Here is a 17,050-nt window from a genome sequence, read left to right as displayed (position 1 = left end):
CGGGCGAAAGGTGAAATTTTCCGTAAGTGTACTGATATATTTATTTATTTCAATTAGAACGGATAAACCAATTACACTAATTAAGTTAATAATAACAACATATAACTATAGTAAATAATGAAACAGATCAATAATCGACTTAATAACTACATGAAATATGCGGTATCATGAGTTAATTTCACAATAATGCTAACTTTCATACTGGATCACGTTCCAAAGGTACTAACTAATATGCGCAAATGCAGTCTGCAAATCCAATAATAAGATTCTATATAAATTCTACACAGAAGGAAGCCTGAAGGAATCGGGTAATAAGGACCCATCGCCATTGTTGACTATACTGCATTCAGAAAGAAAAAAAAATTAAAGCACTTTACGCACGCACGCACACACGCACGCATTTAAGGGCCAAGGGTATTCACTACCAGTCAACCTTAATGTAATACAGAGATGGGAGGCAGGTGTATAAAAAAAAAGGATAAAAATATTGATAAAACAAAAGTATACATAAAATTATATTATACATAAATAATATTTGTTTTCTCTAGTTATTTTTACACTCGCCTTTTAGCTCTGGAGAAGTAAGCCGAGTCGTCAGTGTACTTTTCACCTTTAGAAAAATCAGGCATAAATTCCAGTTTTCGGATACAGAAAAGAAAGCCCAATATCACTGCTCGCCCCAGGACTCGAAACTAGGATCTCAGCGCGATAGTTGTACTCGTACCGTGTACGCATTACAACTACACTATTGAGGAGAAGTCAGTTCTTTACTTATACCAACAGTTAGGGTGTTCATGTTAAGATGATTCATTTTTTTATTGCTTTGAATGACGAATGAATGATAAATCTACTATTGGTAGGTCTCTCATATGTGAGAGTCCGCCTGGGTAGGTACTGCCGTAATGTCTATTTCTGCCGCCAAACAGCAGTGCGTGCGTCCTGAGACATGAGATGTCTTATTATGTCCAGTAGTTACACTGATGAATGCAATTCAATCCACTACACAGCTTAATTCACAGTGTCGTATTATTAAAGTACACTTGCATACACAACTGTAAGACTGGACAGAAACCGGTGGAGGCAGATCATCCGCTCCAGATGCAGTCCTGATGCTGACCACGATCCTCAGATATGAGGGACAGAGAGAGAGATACTCGCATAGAAAACCGCCAGTTATGCAATAAGTTTTGCAGCGTGGGTTTTTGTACATTTTTTGCCAGACCAAGTTTTCACATTAACCGTCAGTTGATAGGTAACGGCAGCGAACTTCTGCAAGTGTAGCCCTCACAGTTTACACGCCGACTCGGTTTACAGACGGACGTTTTCAGTTTGCATGGAATAAACTTCGTGTTTGTGAATTTGGAAGCTATTTTTGCTTTTTGACCGACTTCAAAAATGGAGGAGGTTTGCAATTCGACTGTATGTTTTTTTTGGGTGTTTGTTAACTCTTGATTAGGTGAAATTAAACATTAGTCATTAAAATTGCTAGCTATATAAATACATGAAAAAATATATGAAAACAATGTTCAATTTTTATTAGGCACCGACGCCAAAATTGGTAAACTGTATATAGGTAATTGTTAAAGATGAGCCAGTACTCAACCAGTTAAGGAGTAAAACTAGGCGTTATAATAAAATAATTTACTCACATACGACGAAAAATAAAATCTCAACTGACAACTAAGAACATAAAAGACATTACATTGACGGATCGAAATTCAAAAATTTTAAACTAAACTATATTTTACCAAAAAGGATTTGCGTCGCCAACACTCCCCACCCCAATGCTGGTACAGCATTCCACATCTAGAGGAATACGAGCGACGCGCGCTGCAGAACGCCGCCAAAATCCCGTCTTGGTTTTGACCTCTACTACCCGTACTCGACCATCCTTTCCTGGAAATAACTTGGTAATGAGACCCTTTGGCCAAACGTTACGCGGTAAATCTTGGTCTACAACCAAAACGAGATCGCCAACTTGCAGGGGTTTCTGCTCTCCACACCATTTTCCTCTTGGTATGAGATCAGGAAGGATCTCCCTTACCCATCTACGCCAGTACATGTCAGCTAACCTTTGAGCTTTACGCCATTGTTGGCGCAGACAGAAATCCGTGTCATTAAAACTTCCTAATATAGGCAGATTTGATGACGTTCCAAGAAGGAAATGGTTTGGCGTGAGTGACTCTACGTCACCCGCCTCGACGCTAACATGCATCAAGGGACGGCTGTTCACAATATTTTCCACCTCTGTCATGAAGGTGTTTAAAACTTCTTCCCTTGGAGCACGTTCTTTTAATATAATTCTCAGTGAAGTTTTAATGGTTCTAATTAATCTTTCCCAAGCCCCACCCCAATGGGGACTCGCTGGAGGAATAAAGGTCCAATCAAAACCATTATTAACGCCCTCATTTTTTAAAACTCCAGTATCTATTTCTTGAATAGATTTCTGCAGCTCCTTGTCGGCACCTCGCATATTTGTTCCGTTATCCGAATATATGTGTCGCGGCCAACCGCGCCTCGACGCCATACGTCGCAAGGCCAAAATTAAGGAGTCCGCAGTGAGCGATCCCACTAATTCGATATGTACGGCTCGAACCGTCAAACATGTAAATATCACTCCGTATCTTTTCATTCGTCGCCTTCCCTCTGTAACTTCCAGAGGACCGAATAAGTCTAACCCACAAAAGGTAAATGGACGATTGTGATGGGCTACTCGGGCGAAAGGTAAATCTCCCATCCTGGGTACTTGTGGTCTAGCTTTGCGAATCCTGCACAACATACATTGAGACACAACGTTTTTTTACTGTAGGTCTAAGTTTTAAAAGCCAATATCTTTGTTTCAGCTCATTCACCACGGATTCTTGGTTTCCGTGAGCGGCCATTACGTGGAAATGCCGAACAATTAATTTTGCCACAGGGTGTCGTCCGTCTAATATTACAGGATTTTTCGTTTCTAGGTCCACGCCGAGAGCAGAGTTGATCCGCCCATTAACCCTCATTACGCCGTGATTATCCAAAAAGGGTGACAAGGTAAGTAATTTACTATTTTTAGGTACAGGTTTACCTCGTGTCAAAGCGGTTATCTCAATAGGGAATGATTTTGCTTGAGCACTCTTCAACAGTAAGCATTCTGCTCGATCCATCATCTTGCAGTCTAACTGTCCAGGAAGTCTTTTGCATTTATCGACAAATCTTAGCAGTGCAGCTGCAGACCTCTTCAAACGTAGCCAGGAAGAAAACCGTAGAGGATCAGGTACAGGTAAGTGATATAACGTTACTGATGATTCCGATTCCATATGTGTAACCGCTACGTGTTCCAGATTATCATCAACCAATTCATAATTGAGTAGATCCTGAGGCCACTGAGACATGTCATTGTATAAAAAAGCTGGTCCCGTAAACCACTCGCTTTCAAAGACAGAGCAATCAAAAGATTCTCGGGTGCCTAAGTCAGCAACGTTTAACTTCGTAGGAACATATTTCCATTCATGTATACGGGTCAAGTTATCTATCTCACCTAGGCGATTAGCTTCAAATGTTTTATACTTCCGTGTATTGTTTCGAATCCAATGGATAACTGTGGTTGAATCACACCAAAAATATCTAACGGTTGGAGTTAATCTATGCTCACTTATTATACTATTCGCCAATCTAGCTGCCAGGCGAGCTGCTTCAAGTTCAGCTTTTGGGATGGTTATAGGCCTAACTGGTAAGACTCTACACTTACTTGCTATAAATGAGACATAAATTTTTTCATTAATGTTCCAGCGCCAAAATGCAACCGCACACATTGCTTTACTCGATGCGTCGCTAAATACATGCAATTGTAGGTTGTCATAGCCGATATTCATTGACATAACATCTGCGGACTCTGTCACGGAGTTTCCCTCACCGGTCGTAGCGAGCGGAGGTGTCGGCGGCATAGTGAGTCCGATGAGTACTGGCGAATCGCAAGGTGTTAGGTTCGTGGCCGGCTGGCTATCTCGCCTTATTGTTAATGGCGCCTGATAGTACCTCGGTATGCGTAAGTCACGAATAGACTTAAGTAAATTAATCCATTTGCACCATTTACCGTAAATATCATCTGATATATAGTCGTCCCATCCAATATTAAGACGCCACGTATCCTGTAGCATAATTTTTCCTTGTATAGTAAATGGCGATAGGAAACCTAAAACATCAAAAATAGACATTACTACTCTTAACATTAACCGTTTCGTAGGGCGCTCCTTACCATGAATAATGCTTTCGGGTATCCGTTTCAAAGACACATCAAAACCCCATACGTCATCTTTGGGATACCATATCAGGCCCAAAATACGCTCTCCTTCGAACTGCTGATGAGTTTTTTAAACTTTATGGCTGCAGTGCCTAAGGATGCTTCAGGTATAGAGTTCAACACAGCGTCGCTATTACTAGTCCAGTTTCGAATCTCAACACCACCTGATAAGTGGATATTAGTTATATTTTTTACCATTTTTATTGCTGACTCGTCATCAGGCAAACTATCTATATAGTCATCCATGTAGTGTGAATTCGTTATTGCTTTAACAGCGGCCGGTAAGGTTGACACATAGCGCTGTGCATTTTTGTTCTTTATAAACTGAGCTATAAAGGGGGAACAATTAGCTCCAAAAATTAGTGATGTCATTACGTACGTCTTAATATTTTCTTTAGGACTATTTCGCCAAATAAATCTAAATGCGTCTTGGTCTTCGTCATGAATTTTTATGCGTAAGAACATATCTTTGATGTCACCTGTTACTGCTACTTTATTCTCTCTAAAACGTAACATTATACCAAATAGAGATGACAACAAATCGGGGCCCGTGAGTAAGTAATCATTAAGACACGAACCTTTCACCTTCGCCGCAGCATCAAATACCAGACGTAATTTCTTTTTATTCGGATTGTCCACTCCGAAGTGAGGTAAATACCATGTCCGGGGAGTGGGCGCGGAGTCCTCAAGTACTCTAGCAAATCCATTTTCCAGTAGATGTTGAATACGTTCTCTGTACCTGTAAGCAAAACCTGAATCCTTCTCCATTTTATTTTCAATACCTCGGAACCTTCTTACAGCGGCAGTGTAAGAGTCTGGCATCTTACACTCCTTATCCTTCCACGGTAGAGAAACATACCAACGACCGTCCTTGAGAAGGGCAGTACGTTCCAGGTCAGCGATAGCGCGTACGTCATCAGCATTTTGACGCGGCATAGTGGCTGAAATTCTTAGTGAATCTAAGGCAAAGGAACGTCTGACTTTCTCATGAAGATGCTGCAAACCGACCTCGTATGACATAGAATCCTCTGCATTCTCAAATACAGTGAGAGCAGTGGCGATTGTCGATTTGCGCTCGTTCTGCGGCACACGTAGACTACCGTGGATGCACCAGCCTAGAGGGGTAAGTGTAGCGGACGGCTCATTTAATTTACCCAACCTTACTTCTAAGGGCAATAGCAAATGGTAATTATCCTGTCCAATTAACATTTCAGGTTTTAAATCAACGGTACATAAATCATTCTTTATATCGCTTAAGTGGCTATAATTATAACATTTAACAAAATCGAATTTTTGCAAAGGCAAGTTTAACTCCTTGATACTACGAGCTCTTATGTTATACACCTTATTGTCTATACCACTAAGGTCCATATTAACAATTGTTGTTTCACAAACCAGTTCGTTATCAGTCCAAGCACCACGCACATGCATTGTTTCCCGGCGCCCGTGTAGTCCTGCACGTTCTGCGAGGCTAGCGCTTATGAACGATACAGTTGCCCCGTCATCTAACAACGCACTCGAATTCACTACACCGAGGGGACCGTGTATACAAACAGGAACCACTTTTAGCAAAACTTTACGATCACTCGCACTAATATACGTTACATTTTCCGTAGCTGGTGACGGTGACGACTGTGATGCAGGAGAAGTACCTCGCAGCTCAGACTCGTGACGTGCATCCGCAGCTATTGATATAGATGGTCGATGCGTACGTCGATCGTTTTCTCGTTCAACCACATTCACGGTGTAGTGTAAAAGGCGATGATGGGGTTGACCGCAATTATTTTTGTCACAGGAAGGCGCTGGGCATGTATTGCGCTCATGGCGAGATAATAGACATTTGTAACAAATTCCGTGACGTTTGACAAATTGCCATCTGACATTACGTAGCGCTTTCTTGAACTCTTTGCATTCGGTTAGTATGTGAACAGACTTTTACAAAATCGGCATTGGGATTCGTTTTCTTGAATTGCGAATGTATGTGATATAGCTCGGGTTGTATTTTCCCTTTGGTATTTTGAAGGGACATGTCGAATGTTGGTGATGATGCTCGCGGTTGTTGATAATTTTATGGCCTCTTCTTGTAAAAATTCAGACATTATTATTAGCCGCGGTTTAGTTCCTTCTATTATAAATTTATAGCTGTAATCTGACCATTTTGAAATAAGTATTGGAGGCAGCTTGGATAAAATAATGGATACAATATTTACCCCAAACAGGTATTCTTCACGTCCAACAGCTTGAACTGCCTCTACAAAATTCTGAATTTTCACTGCAAATGTCACACAGTCTTTTTGATAGTCCTGGTGCAGCGGCGGGAGTTTTTTAAGGTCGTTTATAATACGGGATATTATGCAGTCAGGGTTCCCATACAGCAGCTCCAATGTCGACATAACCTTCGCAGGTGACGTGGCGCTGATAAACAAAGCACTAACTGATTCCTTCGTCGACCCTTTAAGGCACTTACGTAGCCTCCATAAATTCTCCTTGTCCGTAAAATTACACACCTCAGTGGACTCCTCATACGCCTGCTTAAACTGGAGCCATTCCATTGGATCGCCAGCAAATTCCGGTAAATCTTTTGGTGTTGACATGCGGCTCAGTAAACTGGCATTGGTTTTATTGGCAGTGGCACTTGTGAGGTTTTTAATTGCCATAGCAAGCATGTCTACAGCATTGCTTGAGCTGTACGTGGGTGGTACAGGGCCTTTTGACGTGGTCGTATGTGTTTTGTTCTTCGTAGCTACAAGTATTGGCGATACCTGGTGCAGTTGACCCGCTGTTTTACCATGATCGGGGGTGAACTGGTCCTTCGGTGGTACCTCGAATGTAGTTTGAAGATTTTCTATCCAATCTTGTACTTGAAGTTGAGACCTATTAACTTCTTCTTCAATTTGTGGACTGTAATCAATGTAGGTCTCCTCTTCAAGTTCCGCCAGCTTTAACTCTGTTTCCCGATCGATGAGGGCCATTTCGATGCGTGCCTTCCGTTGTTCCGCTTCCAATTGCAATTTCTTTTTATGATGTTTATAGAAGACTTGGATGATACCTGACTTCTGCGTGAAGACATTGCTTTTGCGAGCGGATCTGGAACGTGTCGAGTTGGCTCAGAAGTTGCATCAAGTTCGGGAATACTTGGTGGTACTATTGGCTGCGCACCATTTTCCTTTGAGATTCCCTCCGTTGTTGCCTGATCCATGTTTGTGGAGACCCCTTTTTCAGAGTCAACATTTTTCGGCAATTTCTCTTGTGGACCACGGCGCGTTTTCCTGGTCATTTTTTGCGGTGTGCGGAACATAATATTCTGCAGATCCGGCTCGAAGACCACTTGTTAAAGATGAGCCAGTACTCAACCAGTTAAGGAGTAAAACTAGGCGTTATAATAAAATAATTTACTCACATACGACGAAAAATAAAATCTCAACTGACAACTAAGAACATAAAAGACATTACATTGACGGATCGAAATTCAAAAATTTAAAACTAAACTATATTTTACCAAAAAGGATTTGCGTCGCCAACAGTAATGTTAAATATTTTTTTGTTTTTTAGTGGCTTTATTTAAGATTCCGTCTACGAAATTATGTCTACTTCTAACGCATTACGTTTCCAACTGATTGAACGTTGCAAGCTGTAAATTTTTATACGAGCATGTTAAAGTGACCCCACAGCATCTGATGGTAAGTTTAGGTTCAAAAGAATGTAGACTGACGAAACATGATTATCCCTCGGCAGTCGACACAATTATGCCGGCCTATTTGATTGAAAGGTCTTTCCACGATGGAAGCTCTGTTGTGCTTAGACGGAAAGATGTAGGAGCCAGTGTCATTACACTCCGCCTCTCCGGCCGGAACCGGAGCAAGCAAGATCGTCAAAAGGATTTTTTGTGTTTTAAAGTTTCCATTTTGATACCCACGAGTGTACCTGGGGAAGCCTAACGAAACCCGTACAGAGTGTCGGCCGGTACTCTGGTGGGGGTCACCCTCGACACCAAACTACAATCTACTATTTCATTCGTATTCAGTTGTACAAAACTCGTTATTTTTGACAACTAAATGCGAAAATGAAGCGCTTAGTTGAATCTACATTAGCAGAAAAAACACCCTTATTTTCAATAATATAATACCGCAAGGGCCTACAAACATTTCGCCATTGAGCCATTGGATCATAAGCGTTATAATGCTTAAAACGTTAAATGTTTTCCCATTCAGTTGTCCAAAATAACGGGTTATAAACAGTTTTTAAACAACATTTCTGCTATGATATATTATCCAATAATTACTAAAGTAATAACACAGCGATAATTATTAATAATACGCCAAATAATTGATTAATAATTGTACAAGCCACGTTGACAAGAGTTCATTAACTGTGTCACAGAGTAAAAGGATAACAGATAATATTCTTTGCGATTTTATTTATAACAGTAAAATTAAATTTGTATTCATCATGCGCAAATGATATTTATTCTCGAAATTGTAGATTCCGACAAAATATATTTATAAAACATGTACTGAGTATACCGCTACCAACTTTTACGTCTCAGGTAAAAGTTGACCCGACGACGCGTCCTGCCTTTTCCTATCCATACACGTTTAACAAAGTCACAAAACTGTTCAACATTAAATACCTACCGCCCAACTTCCCAATGCACTCAAATACTAAAGAACTTTTTACACGTGTCTTGCCATGAAACTGTAAACATACTACTATAAAATACTTTATACATTAGTAGACACACACACATACACACAAAAACGTGCGCGCGTGCGCACCTACACAAAATATAATATATTGTCAACATATATGTCAACAACCTAGAATATATTAATAATGGTAAAATTGAAAAAAAAATTAAAGTTTTAATAATATAAAAACTAAGCTTAGTTCAAGATTCGCAGATTTGTGATTTCAATATTATTTACTTTTGGATAATAAAAGTTTATTGTTATTATTATTACTAGTATTTTAAATGTTTGGATATTTTTTTAAATCAACGCAAAAAGTCTTGGATGGATTTAGATTGAATTTAACACGCACATTGTCTCAGGATGAACATATAAAAGGCATAGGTTTTATCCAGGGAAAATACGTACCACACACACATACATACACATGCCGCATTTATCTCAGGAGGAGTAGATAGACGGGCACCCAGGGCACGCACTTTCACCAAGTGTGTTAAGTCGCATGATTGATAGGGGGCGAGCCTATTACAATATGGGACACAAATTCCAGACTCCACGCTCATATGGAGCAAAAATCTCAATATCACTGCCGGACCCGGGTTTCGAACCCGGAACCCCGACACGGTGTCGTACCGCACACGTAATACAACACAACCGCCGAGACAGTTAAGGCTTAATTGAACCCTTGAACAAAATACAGGAAACACATACAACATCACGCATTTATCCCTGAAGGGATATGCAGATGCGTAAACACGGCACCCACTTTTCGCCGAGTGTGTTCCGTCCCATGATGTGATAGGGGGCGAGCCTATCGCCATATCGGGCACAAATTTCAGACTCCGGGCAGATACTGAGCGGATAATCCCAAATATCACTTACAGCAAACACAACTTATAATAATACACTTCTGTTTTCCTATTTAATCTTTGACCCCAATACAAATGGCAGCCATTGACACCGCATTACGAACTAGGCTTTTTCTTTATCTCATCCTGATGTATGGTGGGTATTAACAGAATATAACGTATTTAATAGCAGTATTAGTGATAGTGACAATGAGTGGTTGAAGGAGCCTCGTATGGGTTTCGTATTAAAGCATTTGACCTTTTTCTATGTGTTGGAAAAAGACAAAAGCATTAGTTGGTTATTGGTAAAATTTTCATTGATTTTTTTAACAAAAGGCGATGTATTTAATTTCTGATGAATGAATGATTTAGATTGATTGAAAAATTAATTAAGTCGAAGTAAAATTAATTTCAGATTTTATCTCAGTTTTTTAAATTTTAATTTCTTCCGACGTTTTGAAGACTGCAGCGTTAGTGGTCCCAGCTGATTGAGGTGTCGGTCGTCGGAAAAGTTAGTTATAATATCTACAATTAAACAAAAAAATGAAAGTCTAACTTTCATGTTGGGTCTATTTTATTCATCTATTCGTGTAAACATAATAAATAATTAAATAAATGAATTTAAATAGATTTAAATGCAGATGATGCCCATTTGGTTGCGAAAAATATTATATTCTAATTATGTCTAATCCTGAGTTATTCTTCTTAGAAAATTGTTACAATGCGTATAAGTAATAATGTAAATATAAATTCTTAATATTCTAATACACCAAATGGCTTTTACATCTACTATTATATAATAGCCTTCCATGAGCAATATAATAATTCAAAAGTTATTATAAATCTAACAATTCCAATCGGAGATGATTTGAAATAATGAAAAATAAACGAACACAAGAACAAAACGTTCAGAACTTAATCAATCAAAGTTTGAACGAGGGTTGGGACATTGTAACGTATTTACTTTAAGATAAAGACACAATTCGAATCTGTCCAACTTCGTAAAAGGGCGTTTCTAATAATTAATTTGGGAACAATGTTTTGTGTACTGTTTTTTTTTTAAATAAACGAATAAACCATTCTTTGCGAGATTATTGGGGACGGTTGCACCTTGATCGTGAGATTATGAACCTTAACAATAATAGAGTTAAGCCGTAGTGTGATGCAATATCAAGTTGGCAACAATGGTAATGAGCAATTGTAACTTGGTAATTTATCAACACTTAGTTGTGGTCATAACGTCTCGTCTGCGTGGATGTAGATCTATCAAAGGCTATGTAACTCATGCCCATTTTAATACACACTGCTGCTTAGCGACAGAATTAGACAGGGCGTGCTACCTACTTAGGCGGACTCTTACATATAAGAGACCACCAATAAATGAAAATGTAAATGAGTTATTTCGATTGGTTCATTCTCGGAATCGGATTGAAGATCGAGATTGAGGATTTATTGAAAATGGCTGATAGACGTATGAAGAACAATAATTTCTCTCACTAATGTTTTAATGGTTCTTTAATTGCGTCAGAATAAATTCGTTTGACGAGCGGTCCTAATTTCACCCTCGAATTAATTGCAGTCCCTTGTTAACGAAACGTAAAGAATGTTCATTTGTTGGATTGTACGAGGGTTGTTTGTATAATGCTTCCTATGTGTAGTCCCTTAATTTTGATTGTAACGTGAGTTCGTAGATTTACTGTGTGAGTGTCCAAGGTGAGGCTTTATTTGGCTTTTGTTTATAGGCTCAACGAAGTGACGCCATTGCATTGGATGGCAAGTGTAGTAGATTTCAGATAGGGTGTCAGAGAAGAGATGATTATCCCTTGCCAGTCGACACAATTATGCCGGCCTGTTTTTTAATGACTACTGTGGTACGTTTATATTTCGCCCTAATTATTTGTAATCTTGTTTTCACATAAAACGTGTCGAGGGGGGGGGGGGTTGCTAAGTAGTTCGCCCCTAACCGGCCTGTTTGGAATCGTATATGTGCAAGCTGATCCCGGAACATGGCCTTTACGTGGGTCACTGTGATAGGTTTAAAATTGTCTGCAGTGGGCGCTATCCAAGCACAAACACACTTAATATTGCCAGCTCAAATGAATACGTACCTTATTGCCTGATTATGGATCAAAGAAACCTGGTTAATTAAATTTATTTTTAAAGCCTTAGCCTTGAAAATACCACTAATATCAGCGACTGTTAAATATTTTATCGTCCAGTACAATACTGGCTTCACCAATTGAAGCGATAGAACTAGTTTTAGAATCTAAGCTAGCGTAAGCAGCACCTAACCTCATTAAGCGACTGTTTCACGAAGTCTGAGTAACTCGACAAATAAAAGATAAGACGACCAAATGAAAGAGTCCCACTATCAACCGTGCTTCTAAATCATAATCATACGAATGCCATCTACATTAGCTGCCTTATATATTGAATTCAATTGAAAACTATGGAAGAGGCCCTTAAATGTAGCTATGCTAGATCCAAGAGCCTTGTTTGAATCTATTTTAAACAGACGTGATAAAATCAAGAAAACATTCTTTATAAATTTAACACGTTCCGCTGAAAATCTTAGCAGAAATAAATGTTTCTTTTATTACACCGACACGAACCGTAATGGGCAAAAGTGTTCGCCAGTAAACAAAGCAGCACATACCCACCAATTACAATGAATGTAGCCAACCCAAACCAAACAGTGCTAGTGACATTAAAAACAATGGCTCGGAACATTAGCACGGGCAAGCGTCACACCGACGCGTAATGTCTACTAAAGGTAACAAAAATAAGTTAAAAAATTAAATACTCTAACATACACCATTATGTACGTCTTTTATCACTGAAAGAGTAGGCAGCGGTGTATTTAATATGTCCACTTTTGTCATATTTGCATACCATGATTGATGCGAGCGTCTTGCTACATCGGGCTAAAATTACAAACTCAGCTGAGTATTGAGCAGATAAAGTCATTTTACCCGACGCGGGGATCGAACTTAAGACATCAACACGGCTGTTATATTGCAATATAACTCCACCCAGTTATTTTTGGCTACAATGTCAATACGACTACTCGATTTAGGCAGTCATAAAATCAAATATTCAAATATTACACGTCGGTGTAAAACTAAGCGAAAGTTAGCAAAAGATACAGGAAAATAGCGCGCGTAACACAGCTGTAATTACAGGGAACGATGCTGTAACGAGGGTCAGCAGAATGCTAAGCGAACAGCGTCGCGCGAATAACTAATGCGGAGGACAGGGGACGTGTCATACTCGAATAGTTGGGGTAATCGTATAATAAAGGTAAGAAAAGATGAATTCTCGATGAGGGAAAATATATCCAAAAGCAAGTTGAATTGTTATACAGAGAAAGGAGATGTAGTGATGAACACAAACATTTTGAGGCCTGTGCATGTATTTGCAAGTCGGAGGTGACATACTGGGGTGTTGAAGCGCCCAATGGGGCGACAAATTAATATTATTAACCAAGATTTACCACAAAAAAATCTTAGGACACTTCAGCTCAGAGTAACACGGAGAAAACGAGTGTAGTGTAAATTTGATTACAGGAGGCGATGTTGTATGGAACGTTAACAGAATTCTTTGCCATTAATGTCTAATTTCTCTGCTTATAGGCAGTTATAGTTATAATTAGTTGACGGCTCACCTTCAACAGTGAATAGGTAATTACTTTATTTTTTTATTTCTTTGAATGACGAGACAAGCTTGCAGCAGAAACACCATTCAACAGTTTGAATCACAAAGTATTGTTTGGTATTCCACTGCGCTCGCCACCCTGCGATATGAGGTGTAAAGTTTTATTATGTCCAGTAGTTACACTGGCTATAATTTGCAGAACACAACAGTAACTACATACTGATGCTTGGCGACAGAAACAGACATTGCGGTGGTAACTACTCTGGCAGACTCTGACATATGAGAGACTTATCACCAGTAGAAGAGGAAGCAGAATAGGCAGTTGCCATCAAGCGATTTACTTGCTCCAAACTCACATCATTCAAAAGCATAAAAAAGATAATGTCCATCCGGTATTTTTCATCAATTACGCACCATTGTAACACTATTACGTTGTTGCCAGTAATTTATTTCTGAGCAGAGCTGTCAGTTAATATTCCGCTCGCATTACATCACTTCAACATAAATCCACGTAACACGACTCAACGAGGTGGCAGAATGAATCTGCGCCATTCATAAAGTACAAAAACACAGACACCAAATACCAAGATTCAAGCACCTTAATATCTTACTACCCGCGTTTTAATTGCGTCGTGTCGGTTCGCCCGTCGCCGGGACCGCCTTTTGCTCATTCTGTCTTAAGTGCCTCACTTGAAGATCTGTGACAACCCTTAATTAACTGTCTATGTTCACCGTTGGGCTTGGTTCTGGGGTTAGGTTTCCAGCGGATATATACATAACAGCAACACAGTTCTAGACCTGTTGAGTTCCGGTTTGAAAGACATTGTAGCCTATAAAATTTTCGACTATAACGCACTACTAAATATAGTATATCCAATAGAATATCGACTGACGAAAGATGATTCAGTCAATACATTTGTGACGGCCTGTTGGAACCAGATATACACTGTCTGATCCCGGAACGCGACACACTTACATGGATCACTATGGTTTAAGCACCTTGTGTACTGTTGTCGCTATACGATATCAAATATATCCTACGACCAGCTTATAATCAGCTCTTCTTCTTCTTCAGCCTTCATCTACCCAATGCTGAGTAAAGGCCTCTTCCATATTTCGCCAACTAGCGCGGTCTTGGGCTTTCCGCATCCAGTCCTTCCCGGCCGTAATTAATAATCAGCACAATATCTCCAAAATCCCTCTAAAACCTTATAAACTTCACTTCTGCATAATATGACTGCTCTTGCATTCTCTCCGCTCGCAGCCTAACCGCACCGCAAACCGTGATGTGCGACGTAAAAGCCACAGCTATATCACGCTTCGTCAAATTTGTAAAGGTATCCCGACTATTCTGCCGGATTATTCAGGTGTTTACAAGATGTCGTCTAGACACGTTTACGTATAATATCAGATGGTTTAGGAATGTTGCACTTAGCTTAACTTGATTTGGCACGTGACTACACGTCTCATCGGACTCATTACGTCTGAGGACGTCAAGGGAACTGGGGTATATATAGAGCTGTTGTTAAATGACAAAGAATGTTGAGAAAGTGGAATTACCAATGAATGAGGATTTATGTGCAAGAGACAATGTGCTTATGATATGAAAATATTAGATGCAATTTAGCAACGCACATTTAAAGTATAAAGGAGAAGTGAATCACAAAATTTTAATTATATATTCATAAAGAATAAGAAGTAGATGTAGAAATTGCTAAATAAAATATAGATGAAATTCAGTGGAATAACATCCCATAAATACCCAATGGAAATTTTATACTGACTTCCACGATGACGTAGTTGTAATCTGTAGACGGTGTGAGCTCGACTACCGCACTGAAATCCTGGGATCGAATCACAGGTCGGCTGAAAAATAATCGTGACTAAGTTTTTCCCTTTAAAAATTACTTAGTCGCAGCTCAGAGTCAGAAAGTTGGCGACGTGATACCCACATACCTCGAAAGGAACGTAAAGCCATTGGTCCTGCGTCTGATCTCTCTTCACTCATGTCGGATTGTCGTCTCACAAGACTATGATGGTAAAGGAACAAAGAGTGCACATGTGTATTGCGCACACACTTGTACACTATAATATCAGCTGCGTACCTGGCTGATCACCGTTGAGTTTGGTCACTGTGGTGGAAATTCGGCTAGGAGGGATTTAGTATCATTACACAGGAGAAACCACGAGCTTTATTATTAGTAAAGAAATGGAACACATTACGTCCAACTATTTTAAAATCTACCTAAGAAGTAGGTAAAAACAAGAAATGTAGGCTGATCTTCCAATCCAACGAACTAACTGCCGAAACCGTTCGAACTTTCAAAAACTTATACGTAACTAATTCCGGAATTCTAAACTTACGAATGGAACGCACTGACACAGTGGAAGGATGTTGTTTATTGTCTACTCGCGGTAAACTATTGGAGCAGAGATAATTTTGTGATAGTTAATTTATAATATCATTAATTATAATATTTGGCGCGTTATTATTTTGTTATTCATGATCTCGTAAATAGTGCTTTTGGATTATTTTATTGTATAGATAAAGGCCATAGGGGAAGCGAAGGTGTAGGTGATCACTCTGATAATTCGTGAGATTGACACGACCGTTCCAATGACGTTCTGCCACCAGAGACATTAGAGTGTATCTGACATTTGGAGGTTTCTTAGTTAACGTTGTTTTATTATAATTATCATTGTCTTCATTTAATCATTCGGCATTTCAAGTCAACTGTAAAACTTTGGATGTTTGTTGCCTAATAATGTATAGCGGTGGTGAAATTTAGAAAATATTTAGACTCAATGCTGGATGCAATTTTTATAAAACTAGTTAAATTTTCATAAAAAATGTCTTCCACGCTTTCATTGCGAGTACCAATAATAAAATTAGCCGAAAGAGTTTTAATAATAACGTTTTATAATAACTTAATGAAAATCGTTGGATCACAAAGCGAATGCAATTTAAAGATGCAATGGAGTCATTAATTGCTATATCAACGGGGCGTGCATTCGACATCTCGATTTGCATAGTGATGTCGAGGTGCTATATAACTCCAATTTAAACCAGCGCTGAGTTGCTTATTACCACAGTAGAGATAGCAGTAGGGGAACAGCCAACAATAGTATTGCCGGTGGTAGGATATATTTTATATCCGCCCGGATAGCGACCACCGTACACAAGGTGTTAAAACCCGCTATAGTAGCCTACTTAAGTGTGTCGCGTTCTTAGATCAGCCTGTGTACATCCAGTTCCAGCAGGCCGGTTTAACTGTGTCGACTGCCAAGGGACAATCAACTATCATCAGTCGACATTCTATTGGACTCCACGCCACTTATCATCAGGTTCTGTGGGATCATTTTGCCGTGCACGCATGAAATGCTGCTGAGCAGAACTAACCAATTCAACACTAAACACAATAAGTACTTAGTGTTGAATATTGAATGAAATTGGCATATACTCGAGTGATCACCAGACCCATAAAAATATCATTCCAATATCCGCAAGACAACAAAATAATACAGTATTAGTTCAGGATTACCTGAGCAATGCGGCACAGAAAAGTATTTCTTCGTGTCTA

The 17,050-nt window shown here is 39.3% G+C and overlaps 1 pseudogene; it reads right to left on the bottom strand.

The window, feature by feature from the left end:
- Nucleotides 1–2,709: 2,709 nt before the first annotated feature.
- LOC119189200 lies at nucleotides 2,710–5,161 on the bottom strand (annotated as a pseudogene).
- Nucleotides 5,162–17,050: the final 11,889 nt, after the last annotated feature.

Source organism: Manduca sexta, chromosome 13 (genome assembly GCF_014839805.1).
Source record: "Manduca sexta isolate Smith_Timp_Sample1 chromosome 13, JHU_Msex_v1.0, whole genome shotgun sequence".
Taxonomy (NCBI): Eukaryota; Metazoa; Arthropoda; class Insecta; order Lepidoptera; family Sphingidae; genus Manduca; species Manduca sexta.
Note: the sequence above shows the minus strand (reverse complement) of the source record. Positions and strands in the feature narration are given on the sequence as shown.